General features: G+C 35.3%; 1 pseudogene; it reads left to right on the top strand.

The window, feature by feature from the left end:
• Positions 1-3,549: 3,549 nt before the first annotated feature.
• LOC101546347 (26S proteasome regulatory subunit 7-like) lies at positions 3,550-5,158 on the top strand (annotated as a pseudogene).
• Positions 5,159-14,992: the final 9,834 nt, after the last annotated feature.

Below are 14,992 nucleotides of genomic sequence, written 5' to 3'. Positions count from 1 at the left end.
CTATCAATGCTCATAATGTAACTTCAACTTAAAAAGGGGTCTACAAGCATCAGGAAATCAGGAAAGTATAATGGGGGAAAAAATGTGATTTGAAGTTAGCCTTGTAGGGTTGAATATTAACCCAACCACCTACTGAACTGTAAAATCAGCAACTTACACTTTGAAGTTTTCCCTTATCTCTTAAATGCATGCAATAATGCATAATTTGTAATGCTTCATTGAAGGTTAAATGAGCCAACACATGTAAAATGCATGTACAACAATACTTAGCAAGTACTATATGAATGACGCTTCTCTTTTTAATCTGAAATTGACTTATCTTTGATTGTCACTAACCTCTAGGACGCAAGGATATGCATAGTGATGCTGTGTGAACTGAGTTAAGTTAAATTCACCTGTCTGGTCCTTAGTTATTTCAGTGGGAAGATGGAGAATTTGGCTTCAATTATTTCTGAAATCTGTTTAAGCCCTAAATTATAATTCCATAATTTTGAGTGTTTAGTTCATTAATTAAGCAATGTTACTTTTTTTCTTTGATATCTGTCAAGTTAATTTTTTAAAACCATTGTAATCCTTCATTTATTTTCTAATTTCTGACAGAATGAATTAAACATTCATAGATCTCAGTGAGATGTTAAATTAAGCCTACATAATGCTAAGTGTTTGCCTGAAGAAATAAAATCTCTATTATCGTTAGCACATGAGGGATCTTATAAAATTTACAGGTATTTTTTGTGTATGTGAAAGTGATAATTAGCTTTGGTATACCTATCAGGAAACACACTATATGTCATTTCTGTACCTATTTTTACTGCTCTCTCTATTCCAAAATCAAATGAAGCTAAAAGCAGTCATTTTATATATGTGCCAGTTGACTTAAGTTGGGTTAGAATAGCTTATTTTGAAGATAATTACATCATTGTTTTTCATTATTAGATAAATATATCCTTTTGGGTAATTTATCCTTAATAAAAAATTTTAGATAGGAAATAACCACAGTTTAAGGTTAATATAAGAAAGTGAGACTAAGTAACACAAACTGGAATTTAAATGATTGATACTAGAATAAAATTATCTTATAAAACTTATAGAAAGAAAATCATGTAAATAAGAATTGTGTAAATATAATGTAATTAAAAGTAAAAGTTATGAAGAGAGAAAAGTTAGAATGCATAGAACTTGATACAAATGAAAATTCACTGTCACTTGGGAACCATCCAAATCTCATCATTTTATTATTATTTCAGAGATGCTTGTTAGTATATTAAGAAGATACTCTGATTCATAGACCAAAATAAATTCATTACCCATCTCTTCAAGCACTAAAGAAAAGCAATGCTTGTTTTAATATAATTTTTCCCTTTCATCTTGTACAACTATATGACTTTACTATTCTTACCTAACTACAATGGACAAATAATTTATTTTACCTACAGATTTACTAAAGATCAGAGAAAGTGAATAATCATTAATTCACAAATCCAGAGTAAGGTAAATATAAACATAACTTACAGAGGAGACATTTGGTTTACAACATTTCTCATTTCTCATTCAGAACAAATTTTGAAAGTTTTTTGTTGTTTTTCAAGAGCATAAAGTATTGGGGGATTGATTCTAAGGCATGGAATCACTGGGTCATGTGAGAGTGCTTAATTTTCTGAGGAATCTCCATATTATTTTCTACAGAAGCTGGACCAGCTAATGTTCCCACTGATAGTGAATGAGTTTTCTTTTTACGACATCCTCAACAACTATGGTGTTTCCCACCTTTTTTGATACATGCCATTCTCACTGGTGTGATATGATACCTCATTATCATTTTTATTTGCATTTCCCTAAGTGTTCATTAGTTTTGAACACTTCTTATATGACTATTGGTCACCCATATATATGTCTATTTTGGAGAAGCATCTGTTCATTTCTTCTCCCCATTCTTTATTATTCTTTTAATCACTGTGAGACACAGTTATAACGCTTTCATCTTTGAGTTTCAGTCACATAATGATTGAACATCCATCCCTCCACTAGTGTACATTTTCCACCACCAATGTCCCTAGTATCCCTCCCCTATCCCACCTCTCCCCCTGTCTCCATGGAAGACAATTTTCCTCTTTATCTCTATTTTTAAGCACTCTGGTTTGCAATACAGGTACTGAGAGGCCATGATGGTCTTTCATCTACTTTCAGCACACATCTCCCAGCCCCAGCGATCCCTCCAGCCATCATTGACTTAGTGATCCCTCACTATCCCAGCTGCCTTCTTTCCCAGCTCATGAGACAGGCTTCCAAGTGTGGTGCAATCTTCCTGGACTTTGTCTCTATTATGTCCTTGGGCAATAATCTCATATTATGTTATTTTATATTCTACAAATGTCTTCTCACCATTCTTTAATGGAATTATTATTATTATTATTTTTTGGTTTTTGGGTCACACCCGGTGATGCACAAGGATTAAGTCCTGGTTCTGCACTCAAGAATTACTCCTGGCAGTGCTGGGGGAGGGGGCCTTGTGGGATGCTGGGAATTGAACCCGGGTTGGCCTCCTGCAAGGCAAACACCCTACCTGCTGTGCTATCACTCCAGCCCCAATGGAATTATTTTTTGCTAGTGGTGGTGAGCTTTGTGAGTGCTTCATATAACTTTGATATTAACTCTTCATTTGATGCACTGTGTGCAAACATTTTCTTCCACTCAGTCAGGTGTACTTATTTTTGCCTAACTTTCTTTGGTCATACAAAACCATTTAAATTTTGTGTTGTCTAATTTATATTTGTTTTAGATTTTTTTTGTCTAAACTTGATAGTGGAGTTAATCTTGGGTGTTGTACATTTTTTTCTTCTCCAATATATTATATGGCTTATGGTCTAACATAAGGGTTATTATTCCACTCAGAAATAAATTTTGTGAATGATGTTTAGTGGGAGTATAATTTAATATTTTTGAATTTGGCTATCAGTTTTCCAGTACCATTCACTGAAGAGGCAATTGTTATTTCATGAACTCTTCTTCTTTGTCATAGGCTATTTGTCTTTACCTGTGAAATTTATCCTCCAACTCTCAATTTTGTTCCATTTGCCTGAGAGTTTATGTTCCAGTATCATACACTTTTGATTACTACAGCTTTGTAGTACAATTTAGTCAGAAAATGCAATATATTCAATATTCTGTTTTCTCAGAATTACTTTTATATCAATCTATTAGAATATTTTCTAAGTTCTTTTAGAATGTAATCTGAACATTTATGAGGTTTTCACTGAATCTGTATAATGCTTTGGTTAGGACAGTTATGTTGACTGTTAATTCTTCCTAGTCCATGAACACTCTATGTTTTCCATTTGTTTGTGTCCTTTTCTATTTGCTTCAACAGTGCATTATAGTTTTTAATGTGTAAGTTTTTCACATCATTTGTTACATTGATTTCTATGTATTTGATGTTTTTGAACACTAATTGCGACTCTATTTTTTATTACTTTTAGTTTTCATTATTTGCACAAGGAAATGCTTCAGGAAGGTGGTGTATAATCACTAATGAGCGGAGTACTTGTAAACTCCCAAATGTCAGATTAAACTGGTGCTGATCAGTGGAAAACCAAGGAAGAGAAGAATGACAAGCCCATCTGATCTCTGGATGAGGAGGATATTGCCTTGCTGAAAACTTACGGTCAGAACATTTACTGCAGACAGATCAAGCAGATCAAAGATGACATTCAACAAATTCTCAAGAAAATTGATGATTTTATTCATATTACAGAGTCTGACACTGGCTTGGCCCCATTTACCCTCTGGAATTTGGCTGCAGATATGCGAACACTCTAGAGTGAAATAGTTGGTGGTTTCAAAGGTGTACATATATAATCAGTGCTAATTCGGAGGACTCCAAATTTGTTATCATTGTGACTCAGTTTGCTGTGCTGTGGTGGGTCTAAGTGATCAGGTCGCAACTACTGACATTAAGGAAAAAATGAGAGTTGGTGTAAGGACCAGTAAGTAACAAATTCATATTCCACTGCCTCCTAACATTGACTCAACAGTTATTCTGATTCAGGTGTAGGAAAATCCTGATGTCACATACAGTAATGTGGGTGGCTGTAAGGAACAAATTGAGATGATTCAAGAAGTAGTTGAAATCCCACTACTACATCCAGAGAGGTTTGCTAACCTTAATATTAAGCTTCCCCGGGGTATACTGCTGTTCGGTCCACCAGGCACAGACAAAACCCTCTGTGCTTGGGCCATTGCTAATAGCACTAATACTTCATCCATGTTATTGGATCTGAACTCATAGAGACGTTTACTGGTGAGGGGACTAGAATTGTTCATGAGCTCTTTGAAATGGCCCAAATGTAAAAGCCTGCCATATATATATATGTATATATTTATATAAATAAAATTTATTTATTTATTCATTTATTTATTTAGATGGGCTGGAGCAATAGCAAAGCAGGTAGGGCATTTGCCTTGCACATGGCTGACCAGAGTTTTATTCCTCCACCCCTCTCGAAGAGCCTGGCAAGCTACCGAGGGTATCCCGCCCACACGGCAGAACCTGGCAAGCTACTTGTGGAGTAGTATTCAATGTGCTAAAAAATATAACAAGTCTCACAATGGAGACGTTTCTGGTGCCTGCTTGAGCAAATTGGTAAGCAATGGGATGACTGTGACAATGACAGATTTGTTTAGATGAAATTGATGTGATTGGAAGCGCTTATTTTGATGGGGATACTGAAGTTGACAAAGACATACAAAGAACTATGTTGGAACTGATTGGTCAGCTGGACAGTTTTGATCCTTGAGGCAGCATTAAGATGCTGATGGCCAAAACAGACCTGACACTCTGAATCCAGCACTGATGAGGCTGAGGTGACTAGATAGAAAGATTAAATTTAGCTTACCCGTTCACTAGGGTCAGACTCATATATTTAAGATTCATGCTTGTTCAATGAGTGTCGAAAGAGGTATCACGTTTGAATTGTTGGCACAACTGTGTCCAAATAGCTCTGGTGCTGAAATTAAAAGTGTCTGCACAGAAGCTGGCATATTTGCCATCTGAGTTCGGCGAAAATTTGCTACTGAAAAGGATTTCTTGGAAGCTGGAAATAAGGTCATTAAATCTTATGCAAAATGCTAAGCTACTCCAAGTTACATAACATACAATTGAGTCATCAAAGCATCATGGAAATACCTCTTTTGAATTGGAACTTTAATCTGACATAGACATGTTAATAAACATTTTGCACGTAGGGTTTCAAAATCAAAATGAGAGTGATTTTACAATTTTCTGTTTTGCTGTATTAGTTTATTATTCCTGAGTTTTCCTGTGGAGTCTTTAGGGTTTTCTATGTCATCTACAAATAATAATAGTTTAACTTCTTCTTTTAAAAATCGAATGTTTTGAGGCAGTAGTACAGAGGTCAGGGTAGTTGCCATGCACATAGCTGACAGAGATTTGATTCCTGGGATTCCATTTGGTCCCCTAAGTACTGCCAGGAGTAATTCCTGAGCACAGGTCCAGGTAACCCCTGAATATTGCCAGGTTTGTCCTTATTAAAAAGAAAGAAAGAAAAAGGAAAGAAGGAAGGAAGGAAAGAAGGAAGGAAGGAAGGAAGGAAGGAAGGAAGGAAGGAAGGAAGGAAGGAAGGAAGGAAGGAAGGAAGAAGACAGAGAAAGAGAAAGAGAAAAAGACAGAAAGAGATATTAAATTATTTTTTTCCTTTCCTGATAACTTTGGTGAAGAATTCCAATACTCAACAATACTATATTTGGTGAGGCAAATTTCAATTGTTTGGGGGGCAAACCTAATGGCATATGTGGGGGCTACCCTCAGTTCTGTGCTCTGGGGTAACTCCTCTTGTAGCAGAACTTCACCCATGCAGAGCATATGTTTTATCACTTGAACCCAACCCTCCTGTCTTTTGGACTTCCTCTAAGGATAAAAAACAGTGAGAGGAAGGGATTAATGTGGATTTCATTATTGCTTCTACTATCATGTCAATACCCAATCAATAAACATGTAAAGATTATTTTTTAAAACATGCTTAAATTACTTAAACCTGTAAGTTGACTATGAAGAACTACACCAGGAGTGAATTATTGAATCATTATTGAAATGAGTAATACCGATCATTTTGTAACAGTCTCCTATAGTCCAAGTCAAATAAGATGAACTGTTTGTCCATGAAAAACATTTCTTCAAGGGAGCTTAAACAATTCACTGGTTTGGTATGGTTCACATACCAGTGGATGGTGTACATACCAATTCACTGGTATGTACACCCAGTACAGGTGCTGTGATATGAAAAAATGTATTTTATTTATATAATTTTATAAGATGAAGGACAGACTTTTCAAAAATATAAAGCATGTGCTTAAAATTGCAATATTGTATCATAGGAGGTACTCTAAATCACTTGAATAGTACTGCGAGATGCAACAGATAGATTAGGGAGAGACTTGGTTATTGATAAACGTAAATGTGTTTACATTTACATTGTTATTTATAATGTAATGTTTATCCTGTAAATTATAGGGGACACTGAAATAACTTTAATATGCAACAATTAAATAACATATTTTCTTTTATAAAATAATTAACATTTATGCAATTATGTTTTAAGTTGACTTGAATATAAAATGTCTAAAATAAAGATGGATTTTATCTTTGTTATGAATATAACTTAGGAGTTTAAAGCACAGAGTTGGCTGTTATATTTGGAACATTTATCCACAGTTCATTAATATAGCAGGGTATTTTCATAATTTTTTATGTATTTAAAAACATCATTTTTATTGATCTTTTTAGTTTACTTAGTTGAAAATTACAAAATAACACATCAAATTTAAATGCACAAAAATATGATACAAAAACTGCATTTACAAACAATCCATTATGTCTGTACAACTTGCAAAGAATTCACATACATAGGCATATACACCCTACAGATATATGTACATAATATTGAATGTCTTCTTCCTTAAGCATTTGTTAATTTTTTTTCCTCACATGTGCTGCCCATAGTTGAACTTTCAGTAATTTATTCAACTGTATTTGATAAATGACTCATGAAATTGTTCACACTTTTTATCATTTCAATACAGCAGTTCACTATTGCTCTAGGTTAATTTACTGTATCCAGGAATTTTGAGTAGAACAATGACTCCTGGCTAACAAATATTTCAGGCTGATTTCCATTTCTATGTAATCTGCACAGCTTATTTTGAATAGCTATTATCTTTTCTAAGAAATACATAATACATAACTCTTAACAGACAAAATGGGGGACTTCACAGCCATTTTAACTATTGGCATAGGAGTTAGGTGACAGTTTGAGCCGACAAATCCTAAAAACAGGCAGAGGGAATTCCAGCCTCTCTGGAAAATGTTCTATTACTGAAACATGTTGGAAGCTGAAGGAAGTTCATCAGAGCTGCTGCTTTCTATTGGATTCTATATTATGCCAAATACCCATTCCACCCCTGTTTAGGACTACCTTTCTAGCATCACTTTCATCTGATCTACTTGCTGCCTCTACTCAGAATTCAAAGCACCATTCACCAGAAGCTGTGGATTTTATAAGAAGCTCTATTCCTGGAAGTTCCTGGAAAGAGGCACAGATAATCAATTTGTTCCTACCATAGCTCCCTTCCAGGGTCATAATATGAGAGAGGGGTTGAGAGAAATCTATAAGGGTGGGACTTTTATGGATATCAACAAATACAGACCACAAAACAGTGCACCCCTTCCCTTCCTGTGAATATTATTGGGATTATAGTTCCAATAGGCTTTGCAGTACCACTCAGGAAAAATTATGGATTGCAAATTTATAGAATAAGGTTGGCTATAACTCACAGGTTGGTGTTAGCTTGAGGTAACTGGGAATGTTCTGATGAAGGATATATGCTTGAGTAAAAAGTGGTTGTTGAACTTCCCCTTAACTCAAGCACCCACAGTCCAGGTAGAGTTGAATTTTTCACTCTTCAATGGTAGCTTTTCTGTGCTTACTCTCCCGATTATTATCCTTTGTTGACACTAGAACAGTAGTGATCCAAGCAGGTACAGAGTTATTAGTAAAGTATTACAAAAGCACTTACAAACTCTAAGCTTATTATAAGGCTGGCAAATATTAAGGAAAGAAAGCCATTAGGCTAAACCCATAGAAATTAACATCTTTTTTTTTGAATGAAGAAACAGAAAAACATACCACAATAATGGAATAAAAGAAAATCCTAGGGTAAAAATCTAAATACACCAAAACTTATCAAGGATTTCAAAGCAATAGTCCAACTGTATTTATTGAACCAGAGAATGAACAAAATGAGAAGCACAACAAGAATAGATGAGATATAAGAAAGCTTAAACATAAATAACTAAAGACATAGTGAGCTAAATTAAAGGGGGATCTCAACAGTGCTTGAGAAGCAGGGAACAGTAATAGAAGGGCTGGAATATGAGAGAGAGAAAAACATTTGACAGACCTGCACATATACAAAAAAAAAGAATTGGAATATTTGAAGCTAGTGTAAAAACTCTATGGAATAATCAACATTAAGAGGTAGAACATTTATGTCATGTTGTTGATATAAGAAGAAAGGGGAGGAAAAGAGGTAGAATGCAAATTTTGAGGAACAAATTGTAGGATAACACTGGTTTATCCCTCCTCCCTTGCCACAAGGCATTTAGGTTTAAGTACTCTGGAGACACTCCCATTCTTTTGTTTATCTGTAAACTCTTCTCTGCATCCTCCTTCCCAACCAGCTAATCACCTTTTCATAACCAGATTCTGTAAGATTAGATTCTTCTAAGGATCCTGAACTTGTATTGTAAGTTAGTACCTTTTGCATAGTTTAACTTAAAGCAATGTCCTTTCTGTATGGACACAAGAAGATAATATTGTGCTTGTAATGGGAGTTGATTGACTCCAATAATATTTACTCCTGGGCATCTGCTTTCTTAACTCAGTTGCCCTCAGTTCCTAACACCCCAAAAGCAGGATCACAACAAGGGACAGGATGGATCCAGGGCAAGCAGTGAGTTATGTGCTATCCTGGCATCAAGATAGGCCAGGCCAAAGTGCCACAATACTCAACTATATGTTGAGAGCATGATCATGGACAATGCTGTCATGATCCAAAGGTAACGATGAGACTAGGACCCTGCTGGGGTTAGGAAGACTAATCTGGCCTGAGGACTGTATAGTGAGATGTCCTCAGGAAGAACCAAACTTTATATCTCTTACTGTGCTCATACAGAATGACATTGCTAGAAATACTAGAAATATTAGAAGTAGATTTACTGTAACTATTTAAGCAGATTACTAGCTCACACCCTGACACACCCTTGTTTGGAATCACTCCCTTGAGTGGATCTCCTTAGATGAGATTTCCTTAGATGAGATTTTGTTAAGAAATGGTCTTAGCCTTCTTTGTTTATGTGTTGATGTTAAACCCACCTTTGTGCCACCGCCCTATGTAATTTGCTATATAAACTAAGACTATGGGGCAAAGGGGGGCCAGACTCAGAAGAAGCAGAGAGACAGACAGTACGAAATAAATTGATCGAGCAACCAGTTTGGCCTTCTTCCTTTCGTCGCCTTCCCTCAACCGACAGCACCCACAGCGGTTCCAGAGCACCGGTCGCGGGCGGTGAGACAGAGCCGCCCGGAGAGCCCAAGAGTACACGCACCCTTTGGCGAGCCTTAGTTTTTTACAACAAATGACAAAGAATTTCTAACATGCAGGAGAAACTGGACATTTAGGTAAAAGTTACAAAGATTTTAAAACAAAATAAACACTGTCACAAGCCAAGATATACTTAAAGCAATAAAAATTAAAGATATAGATCAAATATAGCATCTCAATAAAATTTATATACATAAGAAAGTCTGTATATGTTATATGTAGATTTATGGTGGAAATCTTGCAGGATAAAAGGAAATGGCTTGATTATTAAAAGAATGAAAAAAAAAAGAATTTTCCATCAAGAATACTCCATGTAACTAGGTCAGCATTCATGCATGAAAAATCATTTAAGTAACTTTCTATTAGGTATTGTTATTTACATTGAGATTAAGTAACTAGACTCTGGAGTCTTAAAATATCAGGGAAAACTAGGTTGGATCTTCATTTATGCAAATCCTTAAAGTACAAATTTGTATCAAATTTCATGATTTTATTTTATTTCTATTCAATGTATAATATTTATACCACTTACCCTTTGGGGGGTTTAAACATTGAATATTCAAGGATTAGTTAGATCTCATGTCTTCTGTTAATATTGGTTTAAATGCCTTATCTCATGGATCATAATTTATTAGCATCTTTTAAATAGATCATCTTAATAAGATTGTATTAATATCAAATTTTGTCATTTATTCAATTATTTGCAAAGTGTTTGCTTAGTAATTCTTTCTCTTTCTTTACATCACCATTTCATAAATGACAAACTGAATTACTTGGATCAAAGAGACACTGAGTAAATTATTATCCTAATTATCCTTTTGGAGTATGTCACATTTGTTAGCTGGAGGTCACCCTCATTCTTTGATCTAAGTCAACTACCCTTCTTTAAACCATTATTTTCAGAATTTTTTTGTATCACCACAGCTAAAGTTATATCATCATCATCATCATCATCATCATCATCATCATCATCTTCATCCTGTTGATTGTTGAATTTCTTGAGCGGTCTCAGTAATGTCTCCCTTCGTCCTAGCTCTGAGATTTTAGAAGCCTCTCTTTACTCGTCCTTCCCAACGGTGCCTCATTGGAGGCTCTTTGAAGATTAGGGGAATGAGATCCATCAAAGTTATATGAGAAGAATTACTGAAATAGCATAAATTTTACTTTGTTTTTTGTTTTTTTTTTTCTTTTTGGGTCACACCTGGCAATGCACAGGGGGTATTCCTGGCTCTGCACTCAGGAATTACTCCTGGCGGTGCTCAGGGGACCATATGAGATGCTGGGTATCTAACCCGGGTTGGCCGAGTGCAAGGCAAATGCCCTACCCGCTGTGCTATCGCTCCAGCCCCATTATAGCATAAATTTTAAAGATTAATTATATGCAATAGCGTTTCTAAATCACCTTCTTGTCTTTGAAAAATTCAACTTTTATTGTCATAATTTTCTTCTCAAAAAAGAAAAAAAACAGCTCTAACCATTGAAAATAATAGCTTCATCTACAATCATTATAAAACTATTTCTTAGAACGGAGGCTTCCTAAATTTCTGAGAAATCCTAATTAGATGTTCTACTGTGTGAGGATAACATGTTCATTTCATGATCAAATGAGGTAAGTAGTTTCTCTCATTCAATGTAATGGTTTTATTTGTTATTTTTTATTTAAAATTTTATTTGGGGTCCATGATCTACAATACTATTATGGGTAGGATTTCAACCACAAAACATTCCTGCATTACATGCTCCACCCTCTACGTTCCTTCACCATTGGCCCAATGTCCTCCTCTCAGTTCCCAATCCCCATCCCTCTACTGTGGCAAACTTTCTACAAAAGTCTTGTATTCAGTTTCTGTGGCTCTGGGGCATTTACTATTTCTTTCCTACATTTCTTTATTTTCCACATATAAGGGAGATCATTCTACATCTGTCCCTCTCCTGAGTAACTTCACTGAGCATGATATTCTCCACATCTATCCATGTAGCACCAAATTGCATGACTATCTTATTTTTCTTCTTTTCAAAACAGTTTATTTAGAATATATGAGCATCTTTTCACACGATAATAGAACTCCCTTGTTGACAGAAATTTACAGACTGGGTCAAAAATGAAACATTCAGCTAGAAGCGGATAAAAGGGGACGAAAATAAACAATAGCAAAAATTTACAGCTAAGGCACATCACAAAATTGCAAGTTTAGGTAGCAGGTGTTCCCTATAAACTTTAGGGAAAATAGAATTTAAATAATAAAACAAGATTAATCTTGATGGTCATGGTGAGAGTGGGCATCAGTACTAATTTGCCATAGTGCTTAATTGAACTATTCCTTCAGCTATTCCCTCAGCTCCCCTCTCTCCACCCCAATATTTCCCACATTCTCTTTTTTATTTTTCATCTTTGCCTGTGGCTCTCCTAGCCTCTGAATCATGTCTCATCTATACTGCAGGCTAGGCTGTCTAACAAGAAACCATCTCCAATTTCCTCTGAGTACTTGGTCAGCAGATTCCAAAGGGAGGGTCAGAGACTCTCCTTTACTAGCATCTAGCCCCTTTTCATCCTTCTCTTCCTTTTCCAGATTGGCAATTTCCATGGTTTTTTACCTTTTATTCATCTTTTGGCCAAGTAATATTTTATTATACTACAATATATGTGAGCTGGAGTGAGAGTACCGTAGGTAGGGCATTTGCCTTGCATCAGCCGACCCAGGTTCGATTCCTTTGTCCCTCCTGGAGAGCCCAGCAAGCTATGGAGAGTATCCTGCCTGTGTGAGGGGCGGCAGATCTCTGCCCGGGGGAGGCTCGGAGAGACAAAAGAACAAAACCAAGACAACTCTTTCTGCAAATGCATGGGGTTTATTTAAGCCAATATAGCTATATTGGGACCTTCAATTGTGCCTCAATAGCGTGGCATAACTGAAGGCCCCAACTCAAAAAGCTAGCTGTTTTTATACCCTTTTGGGGGAGAAATGAAAATCTCACATATCAAAGGGAATCACATAGGTCACTTAATTTGCATATCTAAACATTTGTTGACAAATGAAAATCTCACATATCAAAGGGAATCACATCTATATATCAAAGAGGGATCACACATAGGTCACTTGATTTGCATATCTAAACATTTGTTGACTGTTAACTATTTCCCTGCAAATGTTTGCCTATAGTTCCTAGGGCAGTTTGTTGGCCCATTTGGTGACAGAGTCCTGCCCAGCGGTAGGTCCTGAAGTCATCTTTCAAAGCAGTCTAGTAGTTACAAAGGGCAACTTCAGCGGTTAACCCTTAACCTGCCCTTCAGTTCTTGACTCTAAACTTGCCCTCCTCTTCACCTGCACGGCAGAACCTGGTATTCACAATTAGGTTGTGAATACCGTGGAGTATTCGCTATGCCAAAAACAGTAACAACAAGTCTCACAATGGAGACGTTACTGGTGCCTGCTAGAGCAAATCAATGAACAACAGGACAACAGTGCTACAGTGCTACAATCCATGAGCAGGGTATTTATTTCCATTTCTTAGTGTTACCTTTTGTTTCTTATAGTAATGATTTATGATTTTTTTTGTATGTTTTTCACCTCTTTTGTTAAGCTGATTCCAAGATCCTCAATTTTATGAAGCACAATTGTGTGTGGAATTTTAAAAATTCTATTTTATATTTTCATATAGACAAGTTACGTATTTCTGTATATTAAGTTTGTCAATTGATACTTTGTGATACAAGTTTATTGGCTTTAGGAGATTTTTTGGGTAGGGTTTTTAGGCTCTTCTAAGTATAATATCATATCATCTTGAAATAGTAAGAGTTTGATGTCTTTTCCCCTCTGAATGTCCTTAATATTTCTTTCCTGCCTCATTTCTCTGAATAGGGACTTCCAATACTATATTGAATATTAGTGGTGAGTGGACAATCTTGCCTTGTGCCTGATATTAGAGGGCAAATAACAATTCTTCACCTTTGAAAATGAGGTTTGCTATGGGATGTGGTAAATGGTTTTAGCTTTATCATTGAAAGTTCCTTCAATCCCTCGTTTTACTGAGACATTGATTTTTTTTAACATAATACTTTGATAAAGCAAAATTTATATTCTTGGAGATCAACTCATACATTGATTAAGGTAGACTTTGATTTATAACCAAATACAAGAATGAATTAAATTAATTTTATCATGAGATATTATATTAGTGATATTTTAGATTATTGGTATTTTAGTGAATGACCTTGTAGAATAGAATCAGATTATTCTTTTATCTTTCCATTTGTGAGTAGAAAAAGTTGGCTTATCGATTAAAAATGAATACAAAGACAAAAATACCTTTGTCTTTCAAATAAATATGTCTTTTTTTATTTCAGTTTTACCTTTCTTCATATAGTAACAAGTTGAAGACATTTTAGGGAAAATCTAATAAACTCTAGGAAAACTATTTTGAGTAGTATATATATAAGTTATTTACAGATTATATAATCATACACAGTGTTACATAGGACAATCTAAACCAGGTACAAAACATATATGTCTGGAATTTTAATAATAGCCTTTATAATATATTAGCCAACAATTAAATGTTTGCTTTATAACATGTAATTAGGTTGTGAAAAAAGTAGAAAATTATCAGTATGTCATGGTAGAAATTAATTTTTATGAGTGAAAAGAAAGTAATTTTTTAAAACTTCACAGTGAGGCTTACAAAGGGGCAATTAGATTTTGCAAATATGTGAGTTAGAAATAAATCTAGAATACTATTATAGGGAAAAATTAGAAAAATCACTGATTTTTAAAAGTATTGTACTTGTTCATGGGGCTGGAGCAATAGCACAGCGGGTAGGGCGTTTGCCTTGCACGCGGTCAACCCGGGTTCGATTCCCAGCATCCCATATGGTCCCCTGAGCACCGCCGGGAGTAATTCCTGAGTGCAGAGCCAGGAGTAACCCCTGTGCATCGCCAGGTGTGACCCAAAAAGCAAAAAAAAAAAACACAAAAACTAAAATAAAAGTATTGTACTTGTTCAGTGAGTATTGTGCAGTTCTGTTTGCTGAAATTACAAATGTGAACACATAGGAATAATAAGTATTTAAATAGTATGTTTTATTTTAAAACTTTTTATTTTTTTGTGGTTCTTGTAGATACTTATTTTAAATCATTTGCAATCCACAACCTCCATTTAAGATAGGTTCTATTATTTTTACCATTTTAGATGAGTAAATTTATCTGTTTAAATTTACAGATTTCAGATTTGCAATTCTAACTGGAATTTCCTTCCTTCCTTCCTTCCTTCCTTCCTTCCTTCCTTCCTTCCTTCCTTCCTTCCTTCCTTCCTTCCTTCCTTC

Source organism: Sorex araneus, chromosome 1, assembly GCF_027595985.1.
Source record: "Sorex araneus isolate mSorAra2 chromosome 1, mSorAra2.pri, whole genome shotgun sequence".
NCBI classification, from domain to species: Eukaryota; Metazoa; Chordata; class Mammalia; order Eulipotyphla; family Soricidae; genus Sorex; species Sorex araneus.
Note: the sequence above shows the minus strand (reverse complement) of the source record. Positions and strands in the feature narration are given on the sequence as shown.